The following is a 14,415-nucleotide window of genomic DNA, read 5'->3' as shown; positions in this document are numbered from 1 at the left end:
TTCCACGCATTTTCACTCAACACTTGTGTTTATAATCCCCATATAAAACAAAACCATCATACTAGATAGAGATTAGAAAGGGAGGCAAGAAGAGAAGAACAAAATAATTACATAGGTGGGACTTCAAATCCGATAAGAAAAGAAATCAAGACTTCTTTGTACTCTTCCATACGGCTAAGTGTAAGGATAAAATCGAATTTATTTTCAATCCTTGTGTCATCAGGAGTCCTCGTGCCTAAAGGAACAAGGAATGATGAAGGTCCCAATGGTGGAAATCCTGAATCAGAATATTTGGGCATGGCTTGATTCTCACTGTTCCCTCTCTCCTCCAAAAGATTTGTCTGCGATCATTTTGAGAAAGATATCAATACTCGATCAACTAATTTTCTTTATTTGCATTTGTCCAAGCATTGGATTAGTGCCTATGATTGCCGCTTCCATGACTTTTCACTCAACACTCATGTTTATGCTCCCCAAATAAAACCAAATCCTCAAACTAAACAAAGATTAGAAAGATAGGCATTAAATAAATGAACCAAATCAGAATATAGGTAGGGTTTTGGATCCGATAAGGAAAGAATCACAAGTTTTTTGTTGTCTTCCATATGACTGAGTGTAAGGATAAAATCTAATAGATTTAAACACAAGGGTAGACAAAGAACATAAAAGAAGGGAAGGATATAAGTAATAAATCAAAGTTCGCTAGTGCAAGTCTTAATAAGTCCATAAAGACTTGAAAGAACCCACAACTTGATTTCCCACACTGTAGAAAATTAAAACAATATGCTCACTAACCTCAAGTATTTGGTTGCATGCAATTTGTATAGTGTGAAAGCCCTTATTCCATCAGAAGAAAAAACTTGAAGCTAAATATGAATATATAAATATAGAAAGATGAATAAACTAAAGTCAAATTAAGAAGCAAATAGTAGTGGACTAGTCAACAACTCTCGTATCCCAATTTCTATGAACTAACTTAACAAAAATAATTGAAAATTCGTGTTGGCCAACTTAACAACACTCCGACCCAAATTAATTCATTATATGCATCCCAAACATCAAAATGCTTACATTACTGCTTGTATTATGCTTGAATTAATCGAAAACAACATGATTTCTCTCTCACGCGAATGGATTTACGTCTCGTCCAGCTTGATCATCAAGCGAAGCCCCAATGTCATTGGTCAAGCTTGTCAATTGCGTTCCGGTGTTCCATTATGCCAATCCTTATGTCATCAAGGAGTCCTCATGCCTAGAGAAACATGGAATGACAGAGATCTTAATGGTGCAAATCTTGAATCATAATATTTGGGCGTGCCTCAATTCACGTCGTTCCCCCTATCCTCCAAAATAATCATCCATGATCATTCAAAGAATGATATCAATACTCGATCAACTAATTTTCTTTCTTCGCATTTGTCTAAGCATTGGATCGGTGCCTATGATTGTTGCTTTCACGTACTTTAACTCAACACTCTTGTTTATGCTCGCCAAATAGAGCAAATAATCATACAAGACATATATTAGAAAGAGACGAATAAAAGAACATAAATGGAAGGAAGGACATGAGCGATAAGTCTAGTTTCGCTAGTGCGAGTATTCATAAGTTCGCAAAGTTCGTGAAAGAACCTATAACTTAATTCTCTGCAGGGTAGAAAACTAAAATGATATGCACACTAGCCTCAAATGGCATGTATCCAGTAGGAATTGAACCTACGAATTCCCCAATTATGAGTTGGGCGCTTTAACCATTCAGCCATGGATGCTTAGCGGGGATCCTCATACATGGTGAATAACCAAATTTCAATTGAGATGAAATCTTTAGGATAAATCAATGCAATTTAGGAGGAATCAATGAAAGGACATCAATTCAAATCCTGGTTCGGTTGCATGCAGTTTATATAGTGCCATAGCCCTTATTCCATAAGAAGAAGAAACGACAAGCTAAATATCAATAAATAAATAAATAAATAAAGATGAATAAACTAAGGTCAAATCAAGAACTAGAGAGGAGTTGAGTGGCCAACAACTCTCATTTTTCCAAATTTTATGAGCCAGCTTAATGGAGATAAAGAAAAATTCATGTGGGCATACCTAGTCACACTGCAACCAAATCATTCATTATATTCATCCCAAATATCAAAATGTCTGCATTCCGACTTTTATTAATCCAAAGCAATATTTCTCCCTTACGCTTGTCGGTTTGCTTCTCGTGTTGTTTGATCATCAAGTCTTGCCCTAATGCCACTAATCAAGATTATCAACTGCTTTCCTATGATTCCTTAATGAAAATAAGAGGAAATTTGTGTGGGTGTATCTAATAATACTTTGACCCAATATACTTCATTATATGCCTCCAAAACATCAAAACACAGTCATTCATGCTTAGATTAATCAAAAGCAACATGATATCTCCCTTACATGCGTGGATTTACATCTCGTCCTGCTTAATCATCAAGCTAAGCCTCAACGACACCGGTCAAGCTTATCAATTGTATTCTCTTAATTCCTTAAGCCAATCCTTGTGCCATCAGGTGTCCTCATGCCTAGAGAAATAAGGCATGATAGAGATTTCAATGATTCAAATCCTGAATCAGAATATTTAGGCATCCCTCAATTCTCATCATTCCCTTTATCCTACATCAGATTCATATGCAATCATTCGAAGAATGATATCACTACTCAATCAACTAATGTTCTTTCTTCGCATTCGTCTAAGTACTGGATCAGTGCCTATGATTGCCGCTTCCATGAGCTTTCTCTCAACAATCAAGTTTATGCTCCCTAAATAAAACCAAACCATCATACTAGACAAAGAGGAGTTGACTAGTCAACAACTCTTGTAGTCAATTTTGTGGGCCAGAACAATAAAAGTAAGGGAGAATTCGTGTAGGCATACCGAATAACACCCCGACCCAAATTAGATAATTATATGCATCATACAAATCAAAACATGTGCATTCCTGCTTAGATTAATTGAAAGTAACATGATTTCTCCCTTACGCATGTGGATTTGCATCTCATCTTGCTAGATCATCAAGTCACGCTACAATACCAGTGGTCAAGCTTGTCAATTGCATTCTTATAATTTCTTACACCAATCCATGTGTAATCAGGAGTCCTTGTGCATAGAGGAACATGGAATGATGGAGAACCCGATGGTGCAAATCTTGAATTGGCATATTGGGGCATGCCTCAATTCTCGTCGTTCCTTCTTTCCTCCAAAAGATTCATTTTTTATCATTCTAAGGATGATACCAATACTCGATCAACTAATTTTCTTTCTTCGCATTTATCCAAGCATCGAATCGTTGCCTATGATTGTCGCTTCCAGGAATTTTCAATTAACACTCGTGTTTATGCCATAAAACCAAACCATTAAACGAGACAGAGATTAGAAAAAATGGAACAAAAGAAACAAATAAAATGCAAGTTCTTTGTTCTTTTTTATACAACTGAGCAATAGGATCAAATCGAATTGTTTTAAATACAAGGGTATAGAAAGAACACAAAGAAAGGAAAGATGTGAGCGGTTAGTCTATGTTCGCTAGCACGAGTGTTAATAATTTTGCAAATTTCTTAAAAGAAACCATAACTTGATTTTTCGGAAGGTAGAAAACTGAAATAGTATGCTTACTGGCCTCAAGTATTGAGTTGCATGCAGTTTTTATAGTGCACAAGCCCTCATTCCATGAGAAGAAGAAACTACAAGCTAAATATGAATAAATAAATAAAAAGAGATGAATAAACTATAGTCAAATCAAGAACCAAAGAGGAGTTGATTGGTTAATAACTCTCGTAGTCTCAAACTTTATGGGCCAGCTTAACGATATTAAGGAATAATTCGCGTGGGCATACCTAATAATACTCTGGCCCAAATTACATCACTTTATGTGTCTCGAACAGCATAACTTGCGCATTCCCGCTTAGATTAACTGAAAGAAACAACATGATTTCTATCTTATGTGTGTGGATTTGTGTCTTGTCCTGCTAGATAAGCAAGTCACCCTAGCTATCAGTCAAGCTTGTCAATTGCATCCCCATGATTCCTTACATCAATCCTTATGTCATCAGGAGCCTTCGTGCCTAGATGAACATGGAATGATGGAGATCCCAATGCCGCAAATCCTGAATCAGAATATTAGGGAGTGCTTCTATTCTCGTCATTCCCTCTTTCCTCAAAAAAATTCATTCACGATTATTTGGAGAATGAAATTAATACTTGATCAATTAATTTTGTTTCTTCCTATCCAAACATTGGATTGATGCCTATAATTGTCGCTTCCACGCACTTTCTCTCAATAGTAGTGTTTATGGTCCCCAAATAAAACTAAACCATCATACTAAACAAAGAGGAGTTGACAGTCAACAACTCTCGTAGTCCGAAATTTTTTGAGCCAGAATAGAATAACAAAAATAAGGGAAAACTTGTTTGTATATAATTACATGAGTCCCAAACAGCAAAATGCTTGCACTCCCCGCTTGGGTTAATCAAAAGCAACATGATTTTTTCCTTACGTTTGTGGATTTGTGTCCCATCCTGCTTGATCATCAAGTCACAACCCAATGCCATCGGTTAAGCTTATTAATTGTATTCCCATAATACATTACGCCAATCCTTGTGTCATTAAGAGTCCTCGTGCTTAGAGGAATATGAAATGATGGAGATCCCAATGGTGCAAATCCTGAATTGGAATAGTGGGGAGTGCCTCGATTCACGGTGTTCCATATTTCCACTAAAATATTTGTCCGCAATCATTGTGAGAATGATGTCAATACTCAATCAACTAATTTTCTTTCTTCGCATTGACTTAAACAGCAGGGTCGACAAAGGACACAAAAGAAAGGAGGGATGTAAGTGATAAGTCTAAGTTTGCTAGAATGAGTCTTAATAACTCAAATAATATGGTCACTGCCCATAAGTATTCGGTTGCATGCGATTTTTGTAGTACGAAAGTGTAGTTGACTGATCAACAACTCTTATAGTCCTAAATTTTATGAGCCAACTTAACAAAAATAAGAAAAAATTCATGTGGGCCTAATTAATAATTATTTGACCCAAATTTGTTCATTATATGTGTCCCAAACATCAAAATGCTCACATTGCCTCTTGCATTATGCTTGGATTAATAAAAAAAAACATGATTTCTCCCTTACGAGTGTGGATTTGCGTCTTGTCCTGCTTGATCATCAAGCTAATCCCCAATGCCACCAATCAAGCTTGTCAATTAAGTTTCTATAATTCCTTATGCCAATCCTTATGTCATCAGAAGTCATCGTGCCTAGAGGAACTAATGCAAATCCAAAGCCCAAGGAGCCAAGTAGCCATCCAAGTCAAGGACATCATGTTCTAAGCCTAATGTCAAGGGAGGCCCAATTACAAGAGCTAGAGCCAAAAGAATGAAGCTGGCCTTAAATGGGCTTATTGAAGATATTTAGACCAAAGAACCAAATCCATACGGAGAACTAAGTTTAATAAAGCCCAATTCTCTTCTATATGGCTAAATGCAAGGATCAAATCGAATTGATTTAAACACAAGGGTAGACAGAGAACATAAAAGAAAGAAAGGACATGAGCAATAAATCTAGGTTTGCTAGTTCAAGTCTTCAAATGTCCATAAAGTTCTTGCTTAGATTAAACTAAATTTGTAAAATACTAAGCCTTCACTTGATAAATTCACTAAGTTTATAAAGAATAAAAGAAGAGAATTAACTCAAAAATAATCAATATTCAACAACTCCCTTTACATGAGTCCTCGTGCCTAGAGGAAGAAGGAAGGATGAAGATTCTAATGGTGCAAATCTTGAGTTAAAATATTTGGGCATGAATCGATTCTTGGTGTTCCCTCTTTCCTCTAAAGATTCCTCCGCGATCATTCAGAGAATGATATCAGTACATGATCAACTAATTTTCTTTCTTCGCATTCCTTTAAGCATTAGATCGGTGCCTATAATTGTCGCTTTCGCGCGCTTTCACTTAATACTTGTGTTTATGCTCCCCATATAAAACCAAACCAACATTACTAAATAGAGATTCGAAAGCTAGACATAAAAATAAAAAAAAATGAGAATATAGGGAGGACTTCATATCTGATAAGGAAAGAAATCACATGTTCTTTGTTCTCTTCCATATGACAAAGCGTAAGGATCAAATCAAATTGATTTAAATAAAAGCGCAGACAAAGAACACAAGAGAAAAGAAAGATGTGAGGGATAAGTCTATGCTCGCTAGTGCGAGTGTTAATAAGTCCACAAATTTCTTGAAAGAACCCATAACTTGATTTTCTCCATAGTAGAAAACTCAAATAATATGCTCATTAGTATCAACTATTTGGTTGCGTGCAGCTTTTATAGTGCGAAGGATCTCATATCGTAAGAAGAAGAGACTAGAAGCTAAATATGAATAAATAAATAAATAGATAAAGATTGATAAATTAAAGTCAAATCAAGAACAAGAGAGGAGTTGAATAGGCAACAACTCTCTTAGTCTTAAATTTTATAAGCCAACTTAATAAAAATAAGGTAAATTCGGGTGGGCCTACCTAAAAACACTCCAACCAAAATTACTTCATTATATCCATTTTAAACATCAAAGCGCTCAAATTCTGACTTGTATTATGCTTGGATTAATCGAAAAAACTTGATTTCATCCTTACGCGCTTGGATTTATGTCTCTTCTGCTCGATCATCAAGCTATGCCCTAATGCATCGGTCAAGCTTCTTAATAGCGTTCCCATGATTCCTTACGCCCAACCTTGTGTCATCAGGAGTCCTCGTGCTTAGAGGGATAATGAAGGATGGAGATCCTAATGGTGCAAATCCGGAGTCAGAATATTTGAGGTTGCCTCCATTCTCGACGCTTCTTCTTTCATCTAAAAGATTCCTCCACGATCATTCGGAGAATGATATCAATACATGATCAACAAATTTTCTTTCTTCGCATTCTTTAAAGCATTGGATCAGTGCTTATGATTTTCGCTTCCCTGCGCATTCAAACAACACTCATGTTTATACTCCCCATATAAAATCAAACCAACATACTACATAGAGATTAGAAGAGACACACAAGAGAAAAAAACAAAATGAGAATATAGGTAAGATTTCATATCAGATAAGGAAGGATACCACAAGTTCTTTATTATCTTCTACATGGCTAAGTATAAGGATCAAATTGAATTGATTTAAACACAAGCATTGTGATGTGCATTATTTTATACATATTTATATGCTCAATTGTTTACATTTTTATGCATAGTTATCTTGTTTTATGCCAGAATCACCAGTGTTTTAGTTCCTTTCACATTTCAGGTCATTATCGAGGGACATTATCAGTAATCGAGGGAAATACAAGCAGTTACAGACCATAATCCATCAAATTGAGCAAGTATTAGCATTCCAAGGTTGAGCACTGCCTGGACTCCGGCCGTGCTAAACCATTAAATAGTTGCCCTTCAAGAGTGCCATTTTGGCACGATTTCCGAAGCCACCACGGCATCCACCATGACCCCGTGGTGGCTTAGCACCAGCTAGGGCACGACCAAGAAGAAGTCACGAGTTGTAGAACGTAGAGGTCTAGCACGATCTGGACTCTGCTCGTGCTGATCAGCACAGGCTTGACCACGGTCGTGCTGAAAGATTTATATAGGCAAAAATGATTTGCTGAATTGGGGTTCGATTCTTTGACTTGATTTCACATATACAAGCTTAAGCCATCTTCTTCCAGACTTCAATACTCGACCTTAGAAGACCATTTCATCTATTGAAGGAAAGATTATAATTGTTTTAACATCAAATTGAAGATCAAGACAAGATTTGGGAGCATTCAAGAGGCAAATTAGGGTTTACCATTCTGAATTGGGAATTTAGGGTTTTTCACCCAACTTGAAGAAGAAGGATGTACATGCCTTCAATTTACTTTTTTGAATCTATTCTTTACTTTGTGTTGCTTATTAGTATGAGTAACTAAATTTGTCAAACCCATTGGGGTTCATATGTTGTTGGATTGGTTTTAATGCTTATGAGATTTTGATTATCAATGCTTGTCTCTTCTTGCTTTCATTACTAATGAGAAATCACTTTAATCATGAGACGTTGTGAGTTGTGGTATACAGATTGCTTTATGTAACGGAGAAATTCATTTAATAATTGGAAATTTGAATAGTAAGAACTGGATAATGATCACTTAGAGATAAGGGTAATTGACTAACCGGATTAAGAATTAACAAAGCTTAATAGAGGTGGGTTAAAGCTTAATGCTAATCGAATAATCGATCGTTAGGAAGAGATTCCAACTTTAGGTTATTAGGTTTAGGAATTCGGTTATCTCGAGAGGGAGACCGAATCCACGGGTAATTGCAATTGGTAATTAATATAATCTCTATCTTCACTAAAATCCAACTAGCTTAGGTCCCCTAGGGTTTGCTTTTTCCTTCGATTGTTTTCCTAAGTCCTTTCAGATTATTTGTCATGTGCGTAAAATACACACATCTAAATGGGGTTTTTAAGATTGATTTTATGGACATTTGGATGTGAATTGGTCCCAACACTCACCCTATGCGTCTGTTTGTGTGCATTACATTCAAAAGAAGTCAGAGAATGATAAAGGGAAGAATTGGAGCATAATTGGACGTCAAAGCTACCGAAACAAGCTAAGTATGCGCATGAGGAAGCTGAACATGGCCATGTTGGTTTCAACACCGGCCGTGTTCCCAACACAGTCGCCAACACGGCCGTGTTGGGTGCATCAAACATCAAAGAAATAGAAGTTTTAGGGAGCACGACCACAGAGAGTAACACGGGCATAAACACCAGCCCGTGTTGGGAACACGGGCATCAACACAGCCATGTTGGCGGCGACAGGGGGAATTAATTAAAAGAAAGAAGAGAGGAAAGAAAGAAAGAGAGCGGGGGGAGAACGTCCCAAACCCTAATTTTTCTCTCTCTAAGGGTTTTCTGAGCTGGAACCAAGGGAAAAGGAGACTTGGATCAAGGTTTCAATTGGATTCCCTTCGAAGATTGAAGATTGGGCGAGGTTCATTGATTGGTTTTCAAATCGAGTAAGAGGAACAAGAATCGATTCAATTTAAGGAATTGGGGCTGTTTACTCTCATCCAAGGGTGTAATCGGGTTTTCTCTACCTTTACTCATTGTTGTAATTGAATTCTTGTGTATTTTAATAATGAACATGATTAGCTAGATTGATTAAATCCATTGGGATTTCTTTACTATATTGGCTTAGTATTATATTGTTGGATTGTTTGGGTTAGTTTTGTATTCTTCTTGCTTTCAGTATTAATAAGATAATGCATTATTCATGAGACGTTGTGAATTGTGTGTTTAGATTGCTTTGTGTGATTGAGAAGTCCATTTGGCAATTGGAAATTTGAATAGCAAGAACTAGTTAATAATCGCTTAGAGATAAGGATAATTAACTAGCCGGATTAAGAATTAACAAAGCTTAATAGAGGCAGATTAAAGCTTAATGCTAATTTAAGAATTAATCATTAGGAAGAGATTCCAACTTTAGGTTATTAGGTTTAGGAATTCGGTTATCTCAAGAGAGAAACCGAATTCGGTTAAGAATTCGTCCATGGGTAGCATAATTAGCCTCACCAATCCTTTATCATTTGTTTGATTGCCAACTAGTTTAGGTTCCCTTTGGGTTTGCTTTTTTATCTTGGTTATTTTAGTTATCAATTACTCCTGCATCTCCCTTAGAACTTAGCTTGTAGCTATTAGTTATTTTAGAAATTATTCATCACTCATTTGAGGTTAATATAACAAAGAACAAAGGAGTAACTCTAGGCTTTCACTTTCCCAAGGAATACGATCTTGATACTCGCCATTAGTGCTAGATTGCATCTATAGGTACACTGCCTTAGATTATTGCTAACACAAGTAGCACACATCAAATTTGACACTTAGTTAATCGTTTGTTCATATTTAATCATAGCATAATAACTTCATCCATTTTGTTTAGGTTAGATAATATAAGATGCTACAGTAGTTCTAGGATCACCCTTTCCCGAGAATACGACCTTGATACTCACCATTTGTGCTAGTCTGCATCGATAGTTCACTACCTTAGATTTTAGCTACACAAATAGCCTATCAAGTTCATGGTGCTGTTGCGGGGGAACTTTTTGTGTGAACTAGAGTGAATTTGTGTTTGTTTTTTTGTTAATCTAGCCATTTTTATTTTCTTTGTCCTTTCATTTTTATTTATTCTTGTGTTCTTTGGTTGTTGTTTATCCATTTCAGGTAGTTTATGACCAGGAGCTCTAGTCCTACTACTGTAGACCCTCTTGCTGAACCAGAGCGGTCCCTCCATTTGTTGAGGAAGCGTATGCAAGAAGAAGAGGAGGCGCGGATAGAGTTTGAAGCCACTGTGAATAGACTAGGAGGGATAGGAGACAACAATCGTGCTGCGGATGAAGGGGACACAGACGAGTATATTGCGACCACCTGCGGCCGCCAATAATTTCGAAATAAAGCCAAACGTGATATAGATGGTGGAGAATAGTGTACAATTTGGGGGACTGCCGAGCGAGGACCCAAATGCTCACATCGCCAACTTCTTGGAGATCTGCGACACCTTTAAGATAAATGGAACAATTGTTGATGCCATTCGGTTGAGGCTGTTTCCTTCTTCTCTGAGGGACCGAGCGAAAAGATGGTTGTAGTCGCTCCCAGCCAATACTATCACGACATGGAGATCATTGGCTGAGAAATTTCTCTACAAGTACTTTCCTCCAGCTAAGATTGCTAAATTAAGGAATGACATTTCTTCTTTTATGTAGATGGAAGACGAGAGCATGTATGATGCCTGGAAGAGGTACAAGGACTTGTTGACATGCTTTCCACACCACGGTCTACCAGTCTGGATGCAGGTTCAGACATTTTACAGTGGTTTGAACCTTGCTACTAGACAAATGGTTGATGCAGCAGTAGGAGGAGCGCTGAATAGTAAGACGTCCGAGCAGGCTCAGAACTTAATAGAAGAGATGGCCATGAACAATTATTAGTGGCAGTCTTCTAATAGCCGACCAATGAGGCAGGGAGTGGTCAATCATTTTGACTCCATAGCAGCCTTGGCAAGTCAAGTGGAGCTTTTGACCAAGAAGTTAGACCAGCTTCAGATGCCAGTTCATGCAGCCCATATAAGCTGCGAGTTTTACGGTGGCCTGCACTATGGTGCAAACTGTAATGCGGGAGGTATGTTTGCTTCGAGTACTAATTCTTCATCTTCTATTGTTTGTACTGACATTGAACAGGTAGACTACATGGGTAATGCACCTAAACAGCAGAATAACGCATACAACAACATATACAACCCCGGCTGGCGTAATCATCTAAATTTCTGGTGGAGAAACAACAACGCCCAAGGTCCACTAGGCTTTCAGAGACTGCATTAGCAGCCACCACAGCAGCAGCAGCAGGCTATACCATCACAGCTTCCTCCACCAGTCGAGAACAAATCTAACTTGGAGGAGTTGATGATGAAGCTTCTCACGTCGACTGAAACGAGATTCCAGTAGACACACAATGCTCTTAGAAATCAGCAGGCGTCCATCCAGAATTTAGAGAGTCAAATTGGGAAGATTTCTAAGATGCTGTCTGAGAGGTTGCAAGGATCACTCCCTAGAACAACATAGTCAAACCCAAGAGAGCATTGCAAGGCTATCACCTTGCGATCAGGTAAGCATTTATCTAGCTCTCTACCATTAGCTAATGATGATGATGTTTCCATGCAGGATAAGCCAGCTAGGAAGGAGCCAGAGCCTGAAATAATGGAAGAAGAGAAGGTGGAAGGCAGTCAGAAGAGCCTTGTGAGAGAGTACTAGCCACCAGTCCCCTACCCTGCTTGACTTAAGCAAGAGAAGGTTGATAAGCAGTCTGGTAAGTTTATTGACTTGTTTAAACAACTGCATATTAACCTACTTTTTGTTGAAGCTATTTTGCAGATGCTGAAGTATGCCAACTTCTTAAAGGAAATCTTGAGTAACAAAAGGAAGCTAGAGGATTTAGTACTAGTGACTCTGAACGAGGAGTGTTCGGCTATTCTTCAGAACAAGCTGTCACTCAAAAGGAGAGATCGAGGGAGTTTTACTATTCCCTGCATCATTGGCGATTTATCTATTAGTGGTGCATTAGCTGATTTAGGAGCTAGTATAAATTTGATGCCCACTACTCTGTTTGATAAGTTAGGTTTGAGTGAACCTAAGCCCACTAGGATGAGCATTCAGTTAACTGATATGACTGTTAAGATTCCTAGGGGTATTATTGAAGATGTGCTTGTTAAGGTAGACAAGTTTATTTTTCCTATGGATTTTATAGTTATGGACATGGAAGGTGAGAGTACTGTGCCTTTGATCCTAGGGAGACCCTTTCTTGCAACATCTAAGGCTGCAATAGATGTTTGTGGTGGAAAGCTCCAACTTAGGGTAGATGATGAGACCATTACCTTCGACCTAGCTACTACTGTGAGACACTCTTTAGAACATGATGATGCTGTGTTTTCTATTAATATTCTAGATGATTTGGTTGAGTCTCATTTACAGGAAATATTGCTTGATGATCCTTTGCAGGTAGCTTTGCAAGGAGAGGAGGAGGAGCTGTCTAACGCGCAAGTGTTAGAGCAGCTCGCTAGTTCGTTGGCGACTGAGCCTAACTGTTCTATTGATCCTTTTCTTTCTCTTGACAAGTTAGAAGTGGAGAAAGTAAAGTCTTCTTTCGAGGACCCCCCGGCCTTAGAATTAAAGGACTTACCTAAGCACTTGAGCTATGGATTCTTAGATGAGGAAGAAAAGTTTCCAGTGATTATTGTAGCAGATTTGACAACTGAGGAGCGAGCCAAAACTCTAGATGCACTCAAGAAGTATAAGAAGGCCTTTGCCTACAAGATTGCTAATATTACCGAGATCAACCATAGTTTTTGTTCTCACAAGATTCTTATAGAGGATAGTTATAAACCAGTAGTTCAGCCCCAGAGGCGGCTTAACCCGAACATGAAGGAAGTAGTGAAAAAGGAGGTAATTAAGCTCGTTGATGCAGGATTGATTTATCCTATTTTTGACAGTTTTTGGGTGAGCCAAGAAAAGAGGCATAATAGTAATTCGCAATGAGCAAGATGAGCTGATACCTACACAGACGGTTACGGGATTCCGAGTTTGCATCGATTATAGGAGGCTTAATGATGCAACTCGGAAGGATCACTTCCCTCTTCCTTTCATTGATTAGATATTAGGAAGATTAGTAGGACATTTGTTTTACTGTTTCCTTGATGGTTTTTTAGGATATTTTTTCATATCCCAATTGCACATAAAGACCAAGAGAAGACGACTTTCACCTGCCCCTACGGGACATTTGCTTATAGACGGATGCGTTTTAGTATATGCAATGCGCCGGCTATGTTTCAGTGGTGTATGATGGCCTTTTTGATGATATGATTAAGGAGTCGATGGAGGTATTTATTGATGACTTCTCTGTTTTTGGAAATTCATTTTCTCACTGTTTGGCAAATTTAGAACGCATGTTAGCTAGGTGCATTGAGGCTAACTTGGTGCTAAATTAGGAAAAGTGTCATTTTATAGTGAGAGAAGGAATTGTCTAGGGCATAAGATTTCACATGCAGGGATGAAAGTCGATAGAGCTAAAATAGAAACAATATCTAAGCTACCACCCTCTAGTTTTGTTAGGGCTGTTAGGAGTTTCTTAGGCCATGCTGGGTTCTACAAAAGATTTATTAGAAATTTCTCTGAAATTGCTAGGCCTTTACTGTATTACTAGTTAAGGATGCACCTTTCGTTTTTTATGATGCATGTTTATCTTCTTTTGAGTTATTAAAGAAACTTTTGACCACAGCCCCTATCATGGCTTCGCCTGATTTGGGGCCTGCCCTTTGAACTAATGTGTGATGCCAGTGACTATGTAGTTGGAGCTGTGCTTGGACAGAGGTTTCATAAAAAGTTCCAACCCATTTATTATGCTAGAAAGACTTCGACAGGAGCCCAGGAACATTACACTATTACAGAGAACAAGTTGTTGGTTGTTAATTATGCCTTCGAAAAATTCAGATCATACCTCATCTTATTAAAGACCATCGTCTTCACTAACCATTCAGCTTTGAGGTATTTGTTTAATAAGCATGATGCTAAGCCAAGATTGATCAGATGGATCATAATGTTGTAGGAGTTCGACATTGAGATTAGAGACAAGAAGGGCGCAGAAAATTTAGCAGTAGATCACCTATTGATGTGCGTAAAATACACACATCTAAATGGGGTTTTTAAGATTGATTTTATGGACATTTGGATGTGAATTGGTCCCAACACTCACCCCATGCGTCTGTTTGTGTGCATTAGGTTCAAAACAAGTCAAAGAATGATAAAGGGAAGAATTGGAGCATGATTGGAC

At 37.9% G+C, this 14,415-nt stretch overlaps 2 non-coding genes across 2 annotated transcripts; both read right to left on the bottom strand.

The window, feature by feature from the left end:
• Positions 1-1,692: 1,692 nt before the first annotated feature.
• On the bottom strand, positions 1,693-1,766 carry TRNAM-CAU. The gene has a single exon. It is a non-coding gene; the product is annotated as a tRNA-Met (tRNA).
• A 9,000-nt stretch (positions 1,767-10,766) lies between these two features.
• Positions 10,767-10,873, bottom strand: LOC112535529. Its single transcript, XR_003079643.1, has one exon. It is a non-coding gene; the product is annotated as a small nucleolar RNA R71 (small nucleolar RNA).
• Between the last annotated feature and the right edge of the window lie 3,542 nt (positions 10,874-14,415).

The sequence above is a fragment of the Ricinus communis genome, chromosome 2, assembly GCF_019578655.1.
Source record: "Ricinus communis isolate WT05 ecotype wild-type chromosome 2, ASM1957865v1, whole genome shotgun sequence".
Classification (NCBI taxonomy): domain Eukaryota; kingdom Viridiplantae; phylum Streptophyta; class Magnoliopsida; order Malpighiales; family Euphorbiaceae; genus Ricinus; species Ricinus communis.
The sequence above is the reverse complement of the archived record's forward strand: the minus strand, read 5'-3'. Positions and strand labels throughout refer to the sequence as shown.